Raw genomic sequence first — 22,611 nt, forward strand, 5'->3', positions numbered from 1 at the left:
ATACATCCAAGAACTCACACTGCATGCCAACTCTACCAATAGCATCACATAGAAGGTGTAACCAATATCATGTAGTTCCAATGAATATCCACAAAAATATGCAAATCCTGCAAACAAATCTGGTGCAGTACATTTGTCACAACTAGTCACCATAGCTCTCCCAAGTTCTTCACACTTATCAAAGGAAAGAGATAAAGGAACCTCCATGTTGTCACCAAAATAGTGAACACATGGTCACAAACATAGTGATTGCCATAGCTTCAATCTAACCTCAAAACCAACTTCATTTGACTACAAACATCCAAGAAGAAGAACAAGAACTTGCAAATCAAAGCATGTAGCATGCCCTTCTACACACCTCTAAATGCTAAATTATGCCAAGTATGATCTCTTTCACAACATCCCAAAGAAAAGCCTCAACAAAGCCCAACCGTTCAATCCCATAGATCACAAATACCATATGTATCATTTAACCAACATGGATGTAAGCCTCTCAAACCAAGGAAGATCAAACTCAAAATCATTCCCCAACCAAAGAATAAACACACTAACATCTTGTAAACTCCACATCAGTGAATGCCATCATAAATCAACTCACATGCGTAATGAGATAAACATTCCAACACTCCTCAAATGAACCCTACAAAACTAAATAACAAGCTCAAGATCCATATCCATTAGAAAACAAAGCATAAATCATAATGCATTTGAAAACAAGAATGGGCAATGCAAATGACTAACTGTAGAGTAGACCAGGAGTGGGGAATGAGAATGCTCCTCAAGATAACCAAGTTGTCATGACTCACTCCAAGAACAATCTCCTCAATTAAAGGGTATCCATCTCAACACATGTCTCTATTTATAAGAGAATTCAAACCTCACCTAAGTCTCCAAGTATTCATGAGCACTTGCAATCGATCAATCCACACTAGGCTCCAAATGCAACATAATCATGAAGCTTTGAAGCGAATGACCAATGTACTCAATACCAAGAGAACTAACAAGACCACTGTCAAAGCTCCAACTTTGAGAATCAAGAAGAGACCATGACATCATAAATTAATATCTCCTCAAAAGAAGATCATATGCTCTAGATGAACATATCATGTTACTAAAGCACCTGCATCATGCCAAATTTCTAATATGCACAAACAAGAGTATATCATAATAAGGAAAACATCCTATCAAACAAGGATCACATCTCAAATGATAAATCATAAAGTGACACCTTAACAGAAGGCTGCAAGAGTCCTCCATGGCAAACCAAGATGTCAACATCTCCAATCACATACAGATAACCATCCATCGTCAAATGATCAAACCACATCATTGCTAAAGCTCCCATTAAATCATGTAACCAAGCTCTCTAGGGATTGTTATAACCATCTCTTTACTGAAGATCCTCCATGGCCCGAATGCAATCAAAGAATTCAACACCATGAGCTCCTAGAGGGTGGAGTACAACCATGATCTTCAAACCAAGAAGATACAACCGCCATCAAAACATCATGAACTAATCCAGTGCCATCAAAACATCACTGTCAAAAGCTCCCACTTAAGTGTGTAACCAAGCTACCATAACATAGTGATAAACCATATGCTACAAGTCTCATAATTGACTATCTAGACACTCTAAACAACTTCCATCCTCTTATCTCAATGCACACATATCAATGCACAACTGATCACAAACAAGGCCAACTAACTGAATTTGTATCAGCATTGAAAAGACCCATGGATATAAATAGTTCACATCCAAGTCATTCCACTGCAACCCAGTGAGTGGCCAACCTACACAACTATATAACTTGAAGATCATAACCAAGAAGATAACCTGTAGATCTCAAGACTTAAACACCACATCAATTGTAGATCTGCTTTGCCAAGAGAATTCACATTCAAGTACTATAGTCTAGGAACCAAACAATCATCCATGAATAAGAACAACCTCTTAAAACTAAATTATACCACCACCAAACAATCACAAACTTAATCATGTCGTGTCAATTCATTAATGTACCTGCAGGACACTGTAATCAACACCAATAGCCTACTTACAACCAACTCTCACCAACATGAGACTCCAATTCTCCACAATTGTCAATACCTGTCCTTAAATCAAAAGACAATCTCTGTACTTGTTACCATGAAAGCCCAAAATTTGAAAATATCTGTAAACTTGTATTAGGGAGCACCAAATTGACAAGTAGCTGTACCACTATGAAAATTTCATTAAATCATGCACTCTCTCAGGTTTTGGCCTCTTCTCTGATTTGGATGCACCCAAAAACACACCCCAAATCTCAGGCACCAACAGGTGATCAAACAAGTACCCAACTCTCTCTATTCATCCAAGTGAGAAATCATTAGTACCACTGTGTAGCATGCTGCACATGTTCCCCAAGCCTTATTCGAAATCAAAAGTCCAATTCCATATGCAAAAGTCATGAGTAGAATCATGTCCCAGAGAAACTTTTGACTTTCAAACACCCAAAACTGTCCAAAACAGCAGAATCTGTCAACCAAACTTGCGCCTTTGCATAGTGCTCAGAAAGAGCTTTCTAATGACTATTGGAAGTTGAAAAATGGAAAACTTGGGTGGAAGTTGCACCATTTTGAAAAAAAGCTCCCCAATTTGGCCTATGGGGTGGCAAAGTGATGGCCCCCAGGTGGTGCCATCAGTGGCGCGCAAGTGGCATAGTGGTGGTAGAGGGTGTGCAAAAATTTGTGGTGGACCCGATTCCAAGTTTAAATTGAATTAATTTTTAATAATAAATGTTTTTTAAATATAAATTGATGGTTTAAATGGCAGGCCTCGCATGGGATCAAGGTTTTGGTGGCAGTGGTCAACATATTTCATATGCATTGTCACATCGGTAGTCAGGCGTACAAAGGGTACGCTGGGGGTAGGTTTGTGGAACCCCCACCCGCCAAATAAAGAGAAAAACTTGTCATATAAACATCCTTTTTAAAAATAATTTCTTGCAAGTTATAAAATGTTTAAAGGCCCATCAAAACATTCTATTTTTTTGATTTTTAAATTTTTTTCTTTGCAGCCACCTTTGGCTAGCCATACGACAAGGGTTGGAGGCAAAAAAAATGCATTTTTTTAGTAACTAAAATAGGTTGAATTCTATGTCAATCTTTGTTTATTGGATCCAATGGCTAGGTCTGTTTGGACTAGGGGGTCACTCGTGAAACCTTCTCCCCAAAATCTTTATGTTGAACACCATAAGGAAACCCTTTTTCCAAGCTCAGATTCAAACCCCAGATTTGCAAAACAAAATCACAAATGTACAATCCCAAAACCTTGGATCTGCAAAACAACTTGCAAATTTGTGTCCATGCCTTGAAACGCCTCAAATTTCTCTTACATTGTCATGGCTTCAACTTTGCATCAGATCTACTCATCCAAGGATTATAGAAAAATAGGTATCTCTGAAGCCCCCACAATCACAAACATGGCTCTAATACCATATGTTAGGAAATTCAATTATGATGATCAATTTATTTTTTACATAACCCCATGAGAGAAAAAAATGCATACAATTATCCATAATAATTATATGCAGAGATCAAAGACATATCACAAGTTAACACAAGATATACCTTGGGAAAACCCTCACAGAGGGAAAAACCTAGCCCCCAAAAGCATCCATACCCCAATACAATTATAGTCAAACCAAACCCCAACAAGCCAATCTCAAACCATTAAAAATGTGCTTTCCAGCAAGTGTTGTGCCTTATTACCTATTAATTATAGTGCTCTTTAGCTTATTCCTTTTATACAGTTGTATCTGCAGTGTGTCAAGTTATGCAATAATTTTTTGGGATCCAGTGATGTCTACATTGACCCATTTCCTAACAAGTTCACATGCCTGAACAACATTTGTGCTTTTTTGTTCCTCATGTTTTATTTCATGTAGTATACTCACATCTCAGCAGTGGTTGTGTGTGCTTCAAAGATGTAAAATTTCTTAATCAGCAATAAATCTTTTGGTCGAAATTTTAAAAAAAATCAGGAATCGGCAAAATTATTGAACATTTGAAAATATATAATTTCTTAAAATATTCTAAAAAAATACATGTATACACTAAATTTATAGAACACAATAGCATATTACTGGTTTCCATCATATATAAATCATAGTTTTAGTCAAATACATACCATATAGCAAAGTGATATACGAAAAAACTAAATACTGTAGAACTAAATTTATAATTAAATTCATATATAAATCATAGTTTGAGTCAATTTTTAATTATAAATACTGTAAAACTAAATACATTTATAATTGTGAAGTTGTGACTGAAGTATTTATAATACATATTACATAATACTGTAAAACTAAATATCAATAAATGTATTTATAAATAAGTTTTACAGTATTTAGTTTTACATACTGTCATAATACAGTATTTAGTTTTACATAATACAGTATTTATCAAATGTATGCCAAGTTTTACATACTGTCATAATACAGTATTTAGTTTTTACAAGTTTTACAGTATTATTATAAATAAATAAGTTGTGACAGTATTTAGTTTTACAAATTTATAAATAAATAAGTTGTGACTGAAAATAAGAATGCATCTTACCAGGTTCGAATAAATGTAAAAATAAATAAAATTATTAAAATTTAACAGGTTTGAATGCATCTTACCTGTTAGGCGTCGGGCGTTTTGAAGGTGTCTAGAGTTTTGATGCAGGTCGAAGTCGAGGTCAAAGGCGTCGTGGGCAGCAGTCGGCATTGGCAGACGAAGCCAAACAAAACAATAAAATGCATTCTTTTTCCCGTCCACACTTTTATTGCCTTCCGCAAAAAAATTAGGGTTACATGTCACTTTTTCAAGCCACAATTTTTCATTGCAAACTCACGAGTAAACCGGATTTTTTTTTGATTTAAACTGATAAAAACTTGTGATTTTTAAGCAAAAATCACCTGCAATTTTTCTAAGATTAAATCGGCTGCCTGTTCGCATTGCGATATATTACGATTTTGGCAATTTTTTGCCGATTTTTGCATCTTTGGTGTGCTTAATAAAACTATCTTTTTAGTTTGATTATAATGCGTAGATGTCAAGGAAAACTTATGGTGTCTAAATTTTCAATACATCGGGACAATCCAGTATTTATGGGTGAGAAAGTTGCTTGATATAAAACCAGTTAAATGTCATGAGTGCTCATTAATGCATATACTGTAGCTATGAGCTGTGAGAGGTTAATGCTAGCCTACCCGTAATACATATAATTTCTTCACAATCTTGTAAATGCCATGAAAGCTCACTGATGTTAGAAAACTGAAATAAGATGATAAAAAGTTTTGGTATATATTTTGTAGAGAATGCTTGCAATTGAATGTAGGTTCATTGTTTATCATGTCACTCTATAATAGGAATGCTCTCTATTGTTTCACAGTGAAGTAAATGCAGGTTTCTTTTACTCGAATGCTGAGCAGAGGGAGAAAATGGTATTAGCAGAGAGAAGACATGTAGATGACAAAGTTCAAAAGATAATTGACTTAAAGAAGAAGGTGAATGCTACAATTGTACACTGATTACAGTTAATACAATGAGGGCATAATCATGAGTTGGCGTCATTTTATTAAAATCCTTGGTGCTTTGCAGGTTTGTGATGGACATGACAAGAATCTTGTTGTAATCTTGTAATCAACCAAAAAGGAATAGACCCCACTTCACTTGATATGCTAGCAAAAGAAGGGGTATGTGTTAATGTTTGTTCGAAATTTTATTCTCATCTAAATCTTTCAATACTTTTCTAGCATTTTATGGAACCATTAGTCAATTAGTTAGCACCATATTTGGGTCCTTGTAGTACAAATTTGGGACAAATGAAATTTTTCTGAATATTACAAATGTTTTGTTGGGATTGATCTGCTCAAAGAAGATATCGTGTGTTTTTAGTGACTGCTTTGTAATTGGATACTACTATAGATTTGATTTTCTTTATAATATTTGTAATTCTCTTCTGGAATTTTACGGGACCAATTTCTTATCTAATAAACATTGTGTGTAGCACATGTAATATATTAAGATAGATAGAAATTGAAGTAAAATTCTCATTAAAACAGAAAGTGACAAGCTACAATTTCAAGGCAGGTAGATATATTTGAACAGTGGTTGCTTAATAATTAATACTAAGAGTAAGGAAAATTGTGTTGCAGAGGTTTTTCATAGCTTCTACTCTGGAATACGTAGAACTTGATACAAATAAACATTTCCTCAAAAAATGAGTTTATTCCTGAAGAAAAACTGAAGTACGATTAGATTTTATTCAGTGGCTTATCTTAGGTAGGTAATAGATCATCCTTCTCAGGTGTAGTCAGTAACTTCTATTGTAAGTGTTGCCTGATACTGCAGGTAGAAGAGTGTGGCAATCAGTTTGGATTTGCATGATGGAGTGCTAGGTTAAGTAAATTGAAATTAACAATGTTTTCACAAGCACTGAGTGAAAAGTTGCAATGAATAGATCATGCAAAATATAGAACTGGAATTCAGGAATGTTATTCTGTACTATTTTGGTAAGTGGAAAAATCCCTACATAGGTGGATAGATATATGCTTTGAAGGGGATGTGATGAATTGGTGTTTGATTAGGGTTATAACATCCAGCTGGATACAAGGTGGTTGTATTTGTTGAGACATGGACCAGCGAGCATTCGAACCTAGGACCTTCCATATGCTTCTGGAGTGCTCTACCACTGAGCTACTGGCCCCTCTTGGACCAATCCATCGTCGATCCGGGTGTGGCTTATTTCCAACACCAACATCCCCCCTTAAGCCACACCTCTCGTGTGCTTGGGGCTCCTAGCCTGGACCTAGCTCTGATACCATGTTGAGACATGGACCAGCTAGGACTCGAACCTAGGACCTTCCATACGCTGCTGGAGTGCTCTACCACTGAGCTACTGGTCCCTCTTGGACCAATCCATCGTCGGTCCGGGTGTGGCTTATTTCCAACACCAACAGTATTTACTTTGATTAATAAGAGTTTAGACTGAAAGCCTGATGCAGTTTTCTACATAAACCTTTTTTAAAAACCTGAGTCTATTACTGAATAAAATCTGAAATAAGGTTAGATTTTATTTGGTGGTTTATCTTTGCCCATATTCCTAACAGCTAAGTCACAGTGTTCACTGATTCTCATCCATGAAATTCAAGATCTGGCGAATGTGAACACAAAGTCCAAAAATCGTTTATATTTGCCTTCAAATCTGCCCATATGAGTGCATACATTTCTTTTTGGGTTGGATTCATTTTGGCTCTGTCTATACAAAACTATATAAAAATCAGAAATATATACATATTTGCAGCAGTAATTAAGCTCAAAATACCATACATAGCATCATATATTGCATAATAAAAAAACCATTATACAAAATGAAAATATTACAATGTCAACTAGTCAAACTCGAATGTCATGATACACATTATAATAATAAAAATAACAATTTCAAGCATAAAAAATCAGCCATTGTTGATTAGGCATCATCATATGGGTGTTCAAAAATATCATCACCATCCATATTAGATGATTTCATGATGCAGGTATTGGTAAATTAGAACCACAGTGCCATTGGCATTGGCATGAGCGCTAGCACTAGCACTTGCAAATACATAGTCAGATAGACAATATTATCGAAACATAATAATAGGCATTATATACTAAATACATCATCCCCCCCAAATTAAAATGTTATCTTCTAGACAACAAGGAAAACAAGTAAGCATCAAGTGACATTAAGGAAGATTGTTCAATTTGATGACTACATTGTGGTTGCCTTCCTGTAGACAAACTTGAAGCATAGTTTGCAAAATTAGACTTGGAGAGCACTCCACGAATCAGATAAGTTCTATGGGGGTCTAAGGGTAATGCCCCCAATAGGGTTGAGGGGCAATGCCAGGGGTCTAGGGGTAGTGCCTCTAGCGGGGTCAAGGGGTGGTTCCCCTCATGGAGGTTAGGGAGCAACACCCCCAGTGTGGTTGAGGAGCAACACCCCTCATGAGGGTTTGGGGGCAACCTCCCCAATGGGGTCGAGGGGTGGCCCAAATTAAGACCTTCAAAACCATGCAAACCTTCATGGTGCACATCATTTTATACTCATTCACAATAAGAGAAATGAATTTGTTTTTGTCTTTAAAATGCATTGCAATCTATGTTTTAGGGTTGGGGGGAATTTACTCAATTTTTTCTTTTGTAAATGAGCCAAATTGCCTCAGAGTCACTAGGTTTCACTTTTGACAGACCCACAAGGTTTGAACATGACCCTACCCAATTCCATAGGGGGCCAAATCCGGACTTTAAACCCATGCTAGACTAGGCCATGACCCAGGCTCTGTAGGGGCTGTATTGGTAACTGTTGTGACCATTTCACACATCACCCCCTCAAAAATGGGGACCCCCTCTTTTTTGCTTTCAATAGCTTAAGTCAATTGATTGAATAGCTAGTAGTCTTAGTCGGACTCCAAATTGAAGGTTCCCCTTGCCTTAGGGTATCTCAAATCTTGATGTTGATTCAAGGGTCTCTTAGGGTTAAAAGGATACAAAGATGAGAGCTGAAAAGGTCTAGGTCCGAAAGAGAAAAAGAGTCATAGAGATCGCTCCCAGGGGAGATAGAGAAAGCAATCAAATAGCATAGGTCAAATTGGGATTTGAAACGAAAAATAGGCTAAGGCATGAATTTGCTAAAATTGATCTTGATGAACGATTGCTTAGCAATTTCAAGTTTGTACAAATGAGAGCTTTGAAATCTAGATTTGATTGAGGTACAAATGAAACATAAGATTAACAGGGTACGGATGAGGGTGAAAATTCTGCCCTTCAAGTCATGGATTTCACAAAATGAAAGTGGTACGAATTAAACGACATACGAACTTAGTCCAAATGAAGGTGAAAATTCCACCCTCCAAAATGAAAAGTTCGAGACTTGAAAGTGGTAGGAATGAAACTTGAAATAAATTCAGTCCAAATGAAGTATAAAATGCCACCCTTCAAGTTTGAAAAGTCTAGGACTTGAAAGTGGTACGAATGAAACACAAAACGAATTTGGTGCAAATGGATAACAAAATGCCGTCTCACTCAAGTTTGAAATTAATGAAGAAAAGGGGTATGAACAAAGTGTGAAATGGAAATGTTGCAAATTAAATATAAAAAACACCTAAATGAAAATGAAGCTCCAATCACCGAATTGAGGAGGAAGTTTTCATCAACACCAAATGAAGCTTGAAAAGCCGCCCAATTCATGAGGTGCAAACGAAGTCAAAAAAGCTGCCCAGTTCATGAGATGCAAACGAAGCTTGAAAAGCCGCCCAAGTCATGAGGTGCAAACGAAGTAAAAAAAGCCGCCCAATTCATGAGGTGCAAATGAAGAAAGAAAAGCCGCCCAACTCATCAAGTACAAATGAAGCTTAAAATACTACCAAGGACATCAAGTCCAAATGAGCAACAAAAGGCCGCCTCAACTATGGGGTGCAAACGAAGTCCAAAAGGCTGCTTGATCTAGTAAGTCCAATTGAAAATAAATTTGCCGCTCAAGTAAAGGAGTACAAACCAAGCTTGAAAAGCCGCCAAATTGTCTAGGTGCAAGTGAATTTAAAATGACCGCCTATGATGATAAGTGCAAATAAACAAGTATTTCGCCACCAATGAAATATGAAAATTTGATTCGGCATAAGTCCAAATGGAGCCTAAAAAACTGAAAATGATGTGCAATTCAAAAGAGAATCAATAGGAAGGAGGAGTTGGCCTTGAAAGATGAGTGCCCAGCAAAGGATGAATTGAAACATTTTTTTTAAGATGCAAAGTCGGCCTGGTGGCGACTCTTAGTTTCTAGCGCCTATAGAGGATGGCATTTATAATTTATTCTTTCACGCATCAAAATATCCTCCAAACAAAATTCGATCTGCACTTCAAGACATCAGCAAGTTTATCTTCAGCACATTCAAAGCGATAATCTGGAAGGGTAATTTTCATCTTCAGGCCAGCTATTTGGAGAAAGGATATCAACGACTTAGGCAAATAATTTTTGATCATTTCACTGATCAAAATAAAACCTTAAAGAGAGGCGATTTGGATTAGAAGCATTCTAAGTCCAATCTGGAAAATTTCCAGTCCAAATTATGTGCAATATTGGCAAGAGTGTGCATCGTCAGACCTGCAGCAATATAGAAGAGTAAAATAAAACCAAATCAGGCCCTTGACATTTGGCAAACCTTCATTCATAAGACCACATTTCAATGCAAAACTACTTTTACAAACACTAAGGTTTAACAATTTTCTATAAAGGTTTAAAAATCTGAGTTTATTTTCTCATTTCCAGGTCTGATTTTTGTCATCTCGAAGAGCTGTAGCTTGTAATTTTCTTGAGGAAAGGTTTTTGTTTGTCTTAGCTGAGGTATGAGAAGTCATTGATCAAGCTGAAAATTGTTAGCATTCTTATCTATCATGTCTCATTCTTTAGAACTACAAAATCCACATCTACTTTGTGACAAAATCATTTTGTTTGTAGGCTAATGTCTGACATGAGGAAATCGAAGGCAAGTACTAATGAAGAATGAATTCAAAGACATGCTCTTTGATACTAAGCTCACTAAGCTCACATCCAAATGGCGGAAGATTAGCGACACCAACTTTGGACACACAGATATGGATGACTTCCGAGATCGAGTATTTGGGGGAAGCATGCACAATACCTCCAAGATGGCGAAGAAGTTCACAGGGAATGGCATATCTCATATAGTTTGCTTCCCACCAGCAGTCCAATGTAGGGAGCTGATCCTCGAATGTCCTAAGCATTACCGCCCGGAGCAGAGGCAAATCGTAGCACCAGATGGAAGGAAGATAGCACATCTCATAGAACTATCAGTAGCTGAAGTGTTCAATGTTCCTCCATATGACAAGATGATCTACAAAAGCAAAGATGATGCCTTAGCTTTGTATCGAAGTAAACTAGAAGCTTGTGACGACATCCTCAACAAGAATTCTTGAGCCTAGAAAAAATCATAAGAGAGTACCGAAGACACTCCTCAAATCAGATTTCAAGGAAGGATTGGCAGAATTGCTCATGATGCTAAATAGAGTCATGGGTTCACCTCAAGCTGCATCATATGAACCATGGATGTGGTACTACATTGAGGAAGTAATCAAAGGAGCTAACATCATCAATTGGGCAAAATTAGTAAGTGATAATTTATATGAGCAATTGATGAATGTGGAGAAAACTAAGACATTTTGCACGAGCTCATACTTGATATACAATTTAGCTAGATATGGTAAATATAAGGGATTGAATTGTAGAGCACCAGTAGGACCAGTTGAGGGTCAAATGTTGTTGTATGATGCATATCCTCAATTGCATTTGAAAAACAACATTGCTCACTATAGGAGAGTGGATGATGCCTTCACCATGCACATTGTAAGAACATTGCAAGGAGGCAACCACATTAGGTTATCTGAGGAGTCTAAGAAGTTGGTGAAGAAATATGGTTTTTGGTACATTCAGTTTCCAAAATTCACCTACTTGAGAATACAAGGTTGCTCTTCTTATGCTTACCATCTTCCCAGATATCCCACAAACAAGATAGTGCTATTCGAAGTATCTAGGCAGTTGGTAGAGTATGATGATCTTGAGAGAAGGAAGAAGAAACCCAAGACTACCTTCCCAGTCAAAATAGGCAAATTCCTTGAAACATGCCCCACTATCTCAACAACACAAGGATCAGAGGAAGAACTACAACACTACAATCTCAGGAATCACACTTCAAGGAGCAACTTCGATCCCTACCACAACATTGGAACAATAAACAAGGAGAGATTTCATCATTTCAGGCATATTGAAGACCATTGGGCAAATGCAGTTGACGATTTTCAGATAAGAGAGAAAGCATATTCAAGACTCTCAAGTTGATTAGGCTCACAAAGGTGTTGCAGTTCCAGACCAAGTAGAAGGTGATGAAGATATGATATTGCCGCACTATAAAAAGGAAAAGGACAAGCCCCTCTATGCAATAGATTGGTATGCTCCCGAAGTCACTCAACCAGAAATAATAAACCAATTAGTGTTGGACAACACTAAGAAGTGGATACTACATCAAGCAAACAAGTTGAGAGCAAAAGGTATCACTCCAACATATGATCGAATGGATAATGAGGAATCATCATCCTATCAATATGAGAACTCAAAAGAGTCTGAAGATGAAAGCACTGGGAATGAAGTAAGCACACAAAGAGAGAGTAGTCAACAAGATATTCCTGAAAGCTTACAAGCCCCAACAAAGAAGAGAAAGGGACTGGATGATAACTCAACTCAATAGAAGAATCAAAGGACAACTAGTACTCCATCCACTACTAGTAATCCTTCTAACAGGGAGGTAGACATCTTTGTGGACATGAATGCAGCCTCAAAAGGGAAGACCGTCTCACAAGAAGACGAAGGAGCCTTTCAGAATGCACAAGATAGAAATTTTAATGAATCCAACAATACCAATCAACCACACAATGAAGAAGTTAATTCACCACCTCATGATGAAGAACCTATTTATGATCAATAAACCAATCCAATTGGAGAAACACAAGGCATGAATGTTGATGTTCAAAATCAAGAACATTATGAAGACGCATTGACAGCTCTCAAAGGTAATCAGCAGCAATCCGGATTGGAAGAGGTGGATGATTAAGTGCCTGAATGGTTGAAAGAAAGAATGAAAAAGAAAATAGTGACAGTAGTAGATGAGGTAAGAGATTTGGACACTTTGCTGGCAAGAGTAGAACAGAATAAAGAAAAAAAGTCTAGAAATATTCTAGGATTGTGAATGATGCATCCGGCTCTTGAAAAGTACAAGTGGTTATTCCCAAGTTTGATAAACCAAGAGATCAAATTACGACAGAAGATTATGATATAAGAGAGATAGACATTGGTCCTGTCACTCGTACTCAAGTGGTTGAAGAATTTAGAGGATCGACCTCTAACATGGAAGAACAATTGGAGATTGAGGTGAGGAAAAGGAAGCAACTGAAGGAGGAAAACAAGCAATTGATAGACTACATTCATTGTATGTCATCCCAACAAGAAGAAGACACACCATGGCCACCATGAATACTCTCCAAAGAAGTAGTTGAAGGAATGAAAGAGACAAGAATGATAGCCCAAGTCACTAAAACATGGATTGAGAACGCTTTTCAACAAACTAGTACCTTCACTCATGAATTCATGCAAAAATACGACAGATTCACCACATTCTTGTGCAGGATCCAAAACATCATGGAGATATGGGAAGAATTTCAGTTTATGCGAGATAAGACCATACCACAATCGCAAGCATTGGAGGAAATTCCCAAATAGGTGCTAATTGATGGTGGAGTGATGGAAGCAAAAGTAGTCTATGACTTCAACAGGTGGTATTGTATTTTGATGGCAAGGAAGGAAACTCTTGATAAAACAAGAGATGATTGTATCAAGATGGAAGAGACACTTAAAGGAATTCAAGAACAATTCATCATGTCAACCAGGCAAGTGTTTATCCAGGACATGCTCGATGAGGATGGTTTCAATGTTGATGAGTTGCATAACAAGATAAAATCTATCTTCTTTACAACCACAGGTTTCTCAGATAATGTTTTGAATGAAGTTTGTTCATTCATGGTCTTCATGGGGATATTCTGAAAGCAAGAAACAAAATGGCAAAAGGCCTTCGCCACTTGTGCTGACACATTGGAGATTCATTGCATTCGCCATCAAAGAGAAGGATCAAGGAAATGAGCTTCTAGAAGAAAGTTTGTTGTGAGCTCCATGTGATGCTTATTTCCTCGTTGGAGGAAATTTCCTCAAAGTGCGTGCTAGAAACATGCCTGATCTCTATTGGTTGATTATGGAATTAGTTAGTTGGCTACAACTAACCCTAATTAGGGTTTTAATCTCAGCCATTCATTTCAGAACAATCTCAGCCCTCTATTTCATTTTGGAGCTCTATATAAGCTACCATCTTTTCATTTTGTAATATATGAGATAGACTTGAACAATTGTTGATATTTTGCTGCTGGATTAATAAAGACATTGAAGTGTGGTGTTTTCTATTCTTTCTTTCGAGCATTTGCATGGTTATTCATCTTCTCAATCTAAGCTTTAGAATTTTATTTAAGTTGAATATTAGATTGTTGTGTATGATTCATGGTGAAACTCCTAATCCATACCACTAGCAATTTGTTGATTGCAAATTTGCCTTGTGTGGTCAATTGGAATTCTTGAATGTGCCTAAGTTCAATTGTTTTTCAATCATTGTTATGCATTCTATTAATGGTGTCTATGCTTGGTAATAATTCAAAAATTCATTTGAATCTCCTTAGAAGATTGCATTAGCCTTTGTGGAAGTTGTTCTTGTATGTTGAAGCAAAGACTAGTAGAGTTTCACTAGAAATTCATCCTTCATCCTTGCATTCTTAGGCGTAGTATAGTATTTCTCGACCCTTTAACTTTTGCATTTTCTTTGTCAAGCATTAAGTAGTAATAGTGAAAGAGCTATATTGCATATCATTTGGATGGCATCACTTGAAATTTAGACATTTGTCCCCTGAGAAGTACGTAAGGCCCCTTGGATTAACAACAATCATAATGACCAATTGAGCTTATCCACTAGTCGTGACCCAACAATAGAAACCTCGGAGTCCTTTAATTGATCACATAGTTTAGCATTTGGGAAGATTTTGCTCAAGAGAGGATAAGATACTTTGGTATTTTATTCTGTGTTTGATTGTGCCTAAAAACCACATCAACAATAACATAATTTAGTGGTTATTTTAATTTATCTCAAGTAAATATATATTGGAGGTGGTGGCATGGATTGGGTCTATAAATAATATTTATGTATTTTACCTCAAGCTTCTTACGTTCAAAGTTGCATAAAATTTATATTTAAAAGAATTGAGTGAGAGAATATATTAGAGATAATTTCTATAGCCCATAAACCTTGTTATGTATGCTATTTGGGGGCTCAATATTAAATGTTCCATAAATTGAAGATATTAAGACAATACAGCCATGGAAGGACGTGATCACTAATATGGAGTTTTAGATAATTAGTTTACAAATCTTTTAACCATTAATATTGTAGTAACCCTTAGCTAAATATTTATGTAAAACCACTCAAATCTGAAATATTATGTGGAGTATCAACTGTAATGATTAAATTTGAAAGACCCACAACACACATTTGTATAAACTAGCTGGAAGAGTATTTCATTCAAATAGTTCATTCAATGATTATAAAGATTAAAGCTTCAATCATTCTTTGATAACAAAGATTGCCATGATCACACATATATTCAGAAAATATTTAGAGTGCTGAAATGCTCAAATGTTGAAATTCAGTAAGCATGAAGTGCAGATGCAACTAGCATGTGAGGTTACACTCCGGAATCCAAAGTGGTTTCATCCTTTGAACTCCAGGAGACCAATGGAGTTTTGTTGATGTCCAGAACCTAAGAGTTTTTTTCTTAGATCCAACAAGTCAAAACAAGTGTTTGATTATGATTTTGGGTTTGTTGATATGATGTCAAAAGATGATAAAATTGCTTTTGTAATATAGAGGTTGGAGGCCTAGTATAGGCCTACTAATGTTGAGATTCGTTTGAAAGTTGTTTTGTCATTTTACATTCAAATTTGGACCCATCAATGGTGTCCTTGGCCGGCTTTGGTTATAGGTGAATTCCTTTGTTTAATTGTTGGGGTTTCATGAATGAGTATGCTGGAAGGTAGGGATCTGAGAGAATGCATACCAAAAGGATGCAATGGTTGGCAATACCGAGTGTACAGGGAAGTGAAAGTTCGTGGATCTGCAAACAGCAGGGGAGTGGAAGGTTGGTGATCAGGGTTTTGGGATATTTGATACCGGCAGGGAAGTGGGGAATGACAGAAAAGGTATGACAGTATGAGAATGTCTGAAATTCTGCCCAAGGCTGGAAAGTCACACAGACATGAAACTTATGTACTAACATGAAACTTGTTAAACTTAGATTTGATTCATGAAAATTATGTACTAACATGAAACTTAAGTGGAACTTTGTTTTTTTGTTTTTTTACTATGATCAGTGCTAATATAATATGCGTAAAATACTAAAAGATAGTTGACTTTTATGGATGTGCACTAAACAAGCCTATCATGAATATATTTGATGTGATATAGATTTTTTAAACTTAGTTGATATGCTTTTATATGGTTGACTTCTTCAATGCATGCTGGAGCACTGACCCCTGATGACGTTTTACCTCCTGCACGGGTTGCCAGTTTAGTCTTCTTTTGCCCCCACTGCTTTTAGGGGTCCTTCATTTGAATTGTTGGAAGATTTTTTTATTCTAAAGAAAGCTTTTGCTCTAATCCAGTCACCCACCTACCTGGGGAACCTGACGGCTGATTCGCTGGGGTTTGGCTAGACCCCTGGAAGATAAATGGTGCTGAACCCCAGGCTATAGATTGTGTTGGGTGGGAATTGTAGTTCTCTCCCTACCCATCCCCACACACGTTGGATCAATTCTGTAAACATATATTGGTCTGGCGGGTACAGATCTATAAAACCAGGGGCACAGCTCGTTGCTTAGCCCAGATCCACAATGGCGTCATTCAGAGATTATTGCTGATAGAATATTCTACCCTTAAATTTATGTTCAGACTGTTTTGCCTTTTCAATTGCTATTGATCTCGCCATCTCAGTATGACATGAAATCTGTGTGCCTAGTTCAGCTGAATTTCCTTTTGTTCATTGTTCTTATATAACACCACTACTACAAAGTTTGAATTGTTTAACAAAATTGTCCTTTCTGTTCGTACTAACTCTGATGTTTGCTTATATACATTATAAAGGGCTCTTAATTCAGAAATTGTTTAGCATATGTTTCAGAGGAAAATATGTTAACCCAGTATTCTCCTCAGTTGTGAGTAATGCTCTTTTTTCTTATGGCATTTTGTAGATTGTAGCTCTGAGGAGAGCAAAGAGACGGAATATGGAGAGACTGGTGCTTGCTTGTGGTGGTGAAGCTGTTAATTCTGTTGATGACTTGACTCCCGATGTGCTTGGTTGGGTAGGACTTGTATATGAACATGTGCTTGGGGAAGAAAAATACACATTTGTGGAGAATGTTAAAAACCCTCACTCATGTACAATTCTTATTAAAGGTAGGTTCAAAAATATGTAAATCATCTTTCTTTGATTTGCAGATTATACCATTTATTAAAATGAGGGCTGTATTTTGAATATTGCAGGCTTTAATGATGATTCTATCTTTATTAGTTATCATCATTTTTTTGTTCTTCTGGTATTTTGCCCATTGCAGGGCCAAATGATCATACTATTGCTCAAATTAAGGATGCAGTCCGTGATGGATTGAGGGCTGTCAAAAATACAATTGAAGATCAAGCTGTCGTTTTGGTAACTCAGTCATCTTTGATTTAGTATGATCTTCTTTTGGTTTCATAGCTAGTTAGGTATGGTTCATAAGGCAGAACGACTTGCTTAAGGTTTTGCCACTTTGCAAATCAAGCTAATGGAAACATATGATGGAAAAAGTCCATTGTCAAGCTCATTTTTTAAGTCAATACCAGTTGTACTTTTCTTTTTTCGTACATGCCATATTACTCTAACAGATGTTCTCAGGTGTTTTTCTTTTATTGTCATTATTTTGAGTTTGTATAAAATTTAATATAAATTTAAGTGTGAAATTTAAGAAGACTTTCTTTGCAACTATCCATGTTTTGATTCTACTATTCTACTAAATGTTTAGGGTCAGATATAGAAATGTTTTATTTTCAGTGTCGATTGCATTACATTGCTTGAACATACTGTACTCTTTGTTGATGGATATTAGGGTGCGGGAGCATTTGAAGTTGCAGCAAGTCAGCATCTCAAAAACACTGTAAAGAAAACTGTTAAGGGGGTAAGCCACGGGCTCTTAATTATGGTTACATATAATATCATGTCATATTTTCTAGGTTTTATGTTAAAAATATATTATTATGTTCAAATTTCATATTGTTATAATGTACTCCAGTAATATCACCAAGCAGAGGTTTCAGAGAGAAATGAATGAGTATCTAAAGTCTTATATATCGAGAAATGAATGAGTATTTAAATTCTGATATATGGAAAGAAAGAAAGAAAGAAAGAAAGAATTAATTTTAACGTCCACGAGGCCAAGAATAGCCTATGGGACAGCCTGTCCAATCTGAACCAATTTCTGAAGAACAGATCTCTGCCTATGCAAGTCGATGATGAGTGTGCCCAGCTTCTCTGTATGTTCCTTGCTGAATAAATTATACCATGTACTATCAGCTAAGATATTGACAAACTTATCCCTGTTGTCTTTAAGTACTTCACACTCCAAAATAAAATGTCTTTCAGTTTCCACCCTCCCCGTGTTGTAAAACAGGCAAACTCTTTCTTCCCAAGTCCCTTTTGGCCTTTTCCACCGCCCGGTCTCACATCGAAGTTGGTGAGAGTTGGTTCTAAGTTGAGCAATGAGGATTTTAGCTCTCCAAGATATATTAGCCCCTATATAGATTTTTTGAAGATGATCATAAGTGAGGTTGAACTCATTGATATAGTATTGTTTCTTTCTTCCTAACCCAATTCCCTAGATTTTTTTTGTAGAACTTATCCATAACGGAGACCTTTATCTCCTTGTTGTTTGTGGGACACGCACTCAAATAAATGTTCCATTTTTCCAACCATTTGATGTTTTGTTGCATTCATGTCTTCTTCCTTTTGCACAATAAATCATTGACAACAACCTCAGGCCATCTACCTCCTCCCAATTGCTCGGTTTTTTTTAAATAACTAATGAGACGCACCATAGCAGTTGCTTCAATAGGGGCAGCTCCCACTTCACTTAACATGATATCATATGGAACTGTACTTTTAATTTTGAACTTGCTTGTAATTAAACGTTTTTGAATTCTCTCTATTTGCTTCCATTGGGAGACAGAGGTACTGCTGTCCCAAATTTCACATCCATAAAGAACAACCGGCAACACCAAAAGCCCAAAAAGAGTTTGGATGGTACTCCAGTCCCAAAGCTCTGCCTCCTTGCACTTATTTTGAAGAGCATAAAATGCCTTCCAACCTCCTAAAGTTCTTTTCCTCTTGCAGCCTTCCCAATTAAGATTTTTGTTAAAATCAATCCCAAGGTATTGTAATCTATAACTTCTTCAAGAATGCTGCCTTCCAAGTAAAATTTATGCTGCTTTTGTTTCCTTCTATTTGAAAAAAGCATGACTTTCGTTTGGCTGATGTTAACTTGCATTCCCACTGTATTGCAAAAGCGCTCAAGGGCAAATAAATGCTCTTGCAAACCAAGGGCAGATTTAGCAATCAAAATGAGGTCATCCGCATAAAGGAGAAGCCTTATCACAAATTCACCTAGTTGAATGCCTCCGCCATTCTGCATGTTTAACCATTCTTCAAGCTTGTCAATGTATAAGCCAAACAAAGTAGGAGATAGAGGGCACCCTTGTTTGACCCCAATATCACTTTTAAAACTGTTTGAGATGCCATCTGAAGTTCTGATTTTCACTTTAACCTCTTCATAAAGCTTATGAACAACTACTCTAAGATGAGCCGGAATACCAAGTTCTTCCATTCTATGCCAAAGCTTATTTCTAGGGATTGTGTCAAAAGCCTTCTTGAAATCTACAAAGCAACAAAAAACTTCTTCCTTTTTCTCCGATGTTTTTTCAATGATATGTATCAAAGTAATACCATGGTCAACTGTAGAATGTTTAGGTCTGAAACCCGCTTGACCCCTTGCACCTTTATGATTTTCTTCCGCCCATTTGCTGATTTTATTTTCTATCACGCTTCCAAAAAGTTTAGCAAACAAAGGATTGATCATTATTGTCCTATAATTGGAGGGGTTATTAACATTGCCGCTTTTGAAAAGAGGTACAGCAAGACTTGTTGTCCAATCTTTAGGAAACCGATGGAGGATGATGTTATTGAATATTTTTGTAATATGAGGAGCAAGAACATTCATGCCCCACTTGAAATATTCTACTTGAAGCTCATCTAAAACTTCAGCTTTACCAACACCCAACTTCTTAATACCCAATCCAATCTCTTGCACAATGAAAAGATTTGTGGGAATGTTGACCAAGGGCGGGGAGGCCATTGCCAAATCATGCTCATAAAGCTGCCTTGCATAATCAAACCACTGTGTAGCCGTGATATTATTTTCAGTCCGCTTCTTTCTTGGTTGAAGCTCTTTCCAAAAACGAGGGGGATTATTTTTGCCAAGGAAAATTAGCTCCTCTCCTTGTGAACATAAAATCAGCTTTCTTTTTCTTTAAAATCTTCTTGCAATCTTTGATGTGTGTCTCTTTTTTATTTGACTCTCATAAACTCCTAGCTATTTTGCATTCCTCATCAAACCATGCATTCGTCGGGAAACAGTTTGTCTCAGAGTTTTTGTTTTTTGTTCTTTTGCACTTTGAGAGAGCCACATGTATCAGATTAGTTAACATATGACTGTTGGATAAATAAACTTTTACAAGTTCCTTTTGTGAGAAACTAGAAGCAAGACCCACTGTGTAAAACACCAATTGGAAGGCATGGTTAGTGAAACTGCAGACATGGTAATGACAAGAAAAATTAATAGGAGTACTTTTTCATTTTGCCTGTTGATTTGTTGAACGTGAAATTCTCAAGGATGAATCGCACATTTTTAAAACTCAATTTTTCTGGTTTGCTTTTCAAAGGCTCATTAAGTGAGATCTCTATTGACTTTTATTTAAAAATGTTTGAAATGTTGAACAACTAAAATTATATTGATAACAGAATATTAGGAGGGTGGTGGGAAAGGCAGCACTGCTGGGAAAAACTTGTGACCTTTTCTTTCTTATGAGTTCTAAAATATTACAGATAGGAAACAGAAACGAGGAGCTTCCCAGGCCATAAATAAGTGTGCCAATTTGTCCCAAGATGTGATATCATTTGCATAAGAATTGGTCAGAAAAGAAAAAGAGTACATAAATTTTTCAAATACGTTTTCAAATGAAGGATCTTAGTTAGAATTAAGCAACTTGTATTTTCCCTTTGTAAACTAAATCTCTGCATTAATTTAACTGTTATATCTTTTTTATTAGTAAAAAGAAGATTATTGTTTTGGGATGAAGGAAGCACCATTTAATAAGTTTGCACAATGATATTTCTAGACCCATTAATGACATCATTCTTTTTTCTTTTCAGCGTGTACAGCTCGGAGTTGAAACCTTTTCTGATGCTCTTTTAGTTGTGCCAAAAACTCTAGCAGAAAATTCTGGACTAGATACTCAGGATGTATTGATCGGGCTCCAGGTGAGATTGCTTGTGGATACTGCATAAACATCAATTTCTGGACTTATTTCTATTTATTATACTTCTGCCTTTAGATATATCTGACTGTGTTGAGTTTATGTCCAGGCTGAACATGAACGAGGCAACATTGTTGGTCTAAATCATCATACAGGAGAACCAATGGATCCATATATGGAGGGTATTTTTGATAATTACTCTGTCAAGCGTCAATTTATCAATTCAGGGTGCGGTTTTAATATTATTTTATTTTACACCAAATTATCCTACTACTTTGATTTCATGTGTGCTACAGTTCCAATTGGAATAACTTCTTGTCTGTTTTGAACTCAATTCTATCTTTTATATTACACGAGAGTGCTATCTAAACCAAAATAGGTTGTGCAGAGAGCTCAAGAGAGTCTTCTGAAATGTATTGCACACAATCTTAAGTGAAATATGATCAACATTTGTGCTTCTGTTTAATTTGAATGTATTGTTGACATGAATGTCTTGTACAGCCCTATGATTGCATCACAGTTACTTCTGGTGGACGAGGTGATCCGTGCTGGACGTAATATGCGGAAAAGCTGAAGTTTTCAAGTTGGCTTCAATCTTCTGGTATTATTCATAATTGCCTGGAAGATGGGTGGTAGCAATCTTGTAGAGGTGATGATGGGATTTATAGTTATTTCTGAGTGGAACATACCTATGGCCTAGCAGGAAATTAAATTTGTACAACCCTATGATTGCATCATAGTTAGTTCTGCTGAACGAGGTGATTCGTGCTGGATGTAATATGTGAAAAATATGAAGTTTTATGTTGGGTTCAATCTTCTGGCATTATTCACAATTCCCTGGAAGATGGGTGGTAGCAATTTTGTAGAGGGGATGATGGTATTTATAGTTATTTTCGAGTGGAACATACCTATGCCCTAGCAAGAAACTAAATTTGTTTCAAGTACCAAAGCATCAATATAAAAGTGCATGGGGTTCTTAGTGTTCAAATCTAATTTTCTTAACGGATATCCAGTTCAGTGATTTTATTGTGTATTCATGTGCCAAAGTTCTTGACCATGGACTTTCAGATTCTTTCAAGCTTGTAAATCTGAGTCTGTGCCTACTGTTGCTATTACATCTTGGCATTTTAATCTAGTGCACCAGGTAGCCCTTTTATTGTTCCTTTGTATATTTAAATATTATTGATCAGCCAACAAGGTTCTTGCCTTCCATTACATCCATAATTCCGTCAAGATTCCCTCTTTTAAGAATTTGATTTTC

The 22,611-nt window shown here is 36.5% G+C and overlaps 1 pseudogene; it reads left to right on the forward strand.

The window, feature by feature from the left end:
• The window catches only part of LOC131049391 (T-complex protein 1 subunit zeta 1-like), an 89,824-nt pseudogene extending 67,453 nt beyond the window's left edge, over positions 1 to 22,371 (forward strand).
• Positions 22,372 to 22,611: the final 240 nt, after the last annotated feature.

Source organism: Cryptomeria japonica, chromosome 3, assembly GCF_030272615.1.
Source record: "Cryptomeria japonica chromosome 3, Sugi_1.0, whole genome shotgun sequence".
Taxonomy (NCBI): domain Eukaryota; kingdom Viridiplantae; phylum Streptophyta; class Pinopsida; order Cupressales; family Cupressaceae; genus Cryptomeria; species Cryptomeria japonica.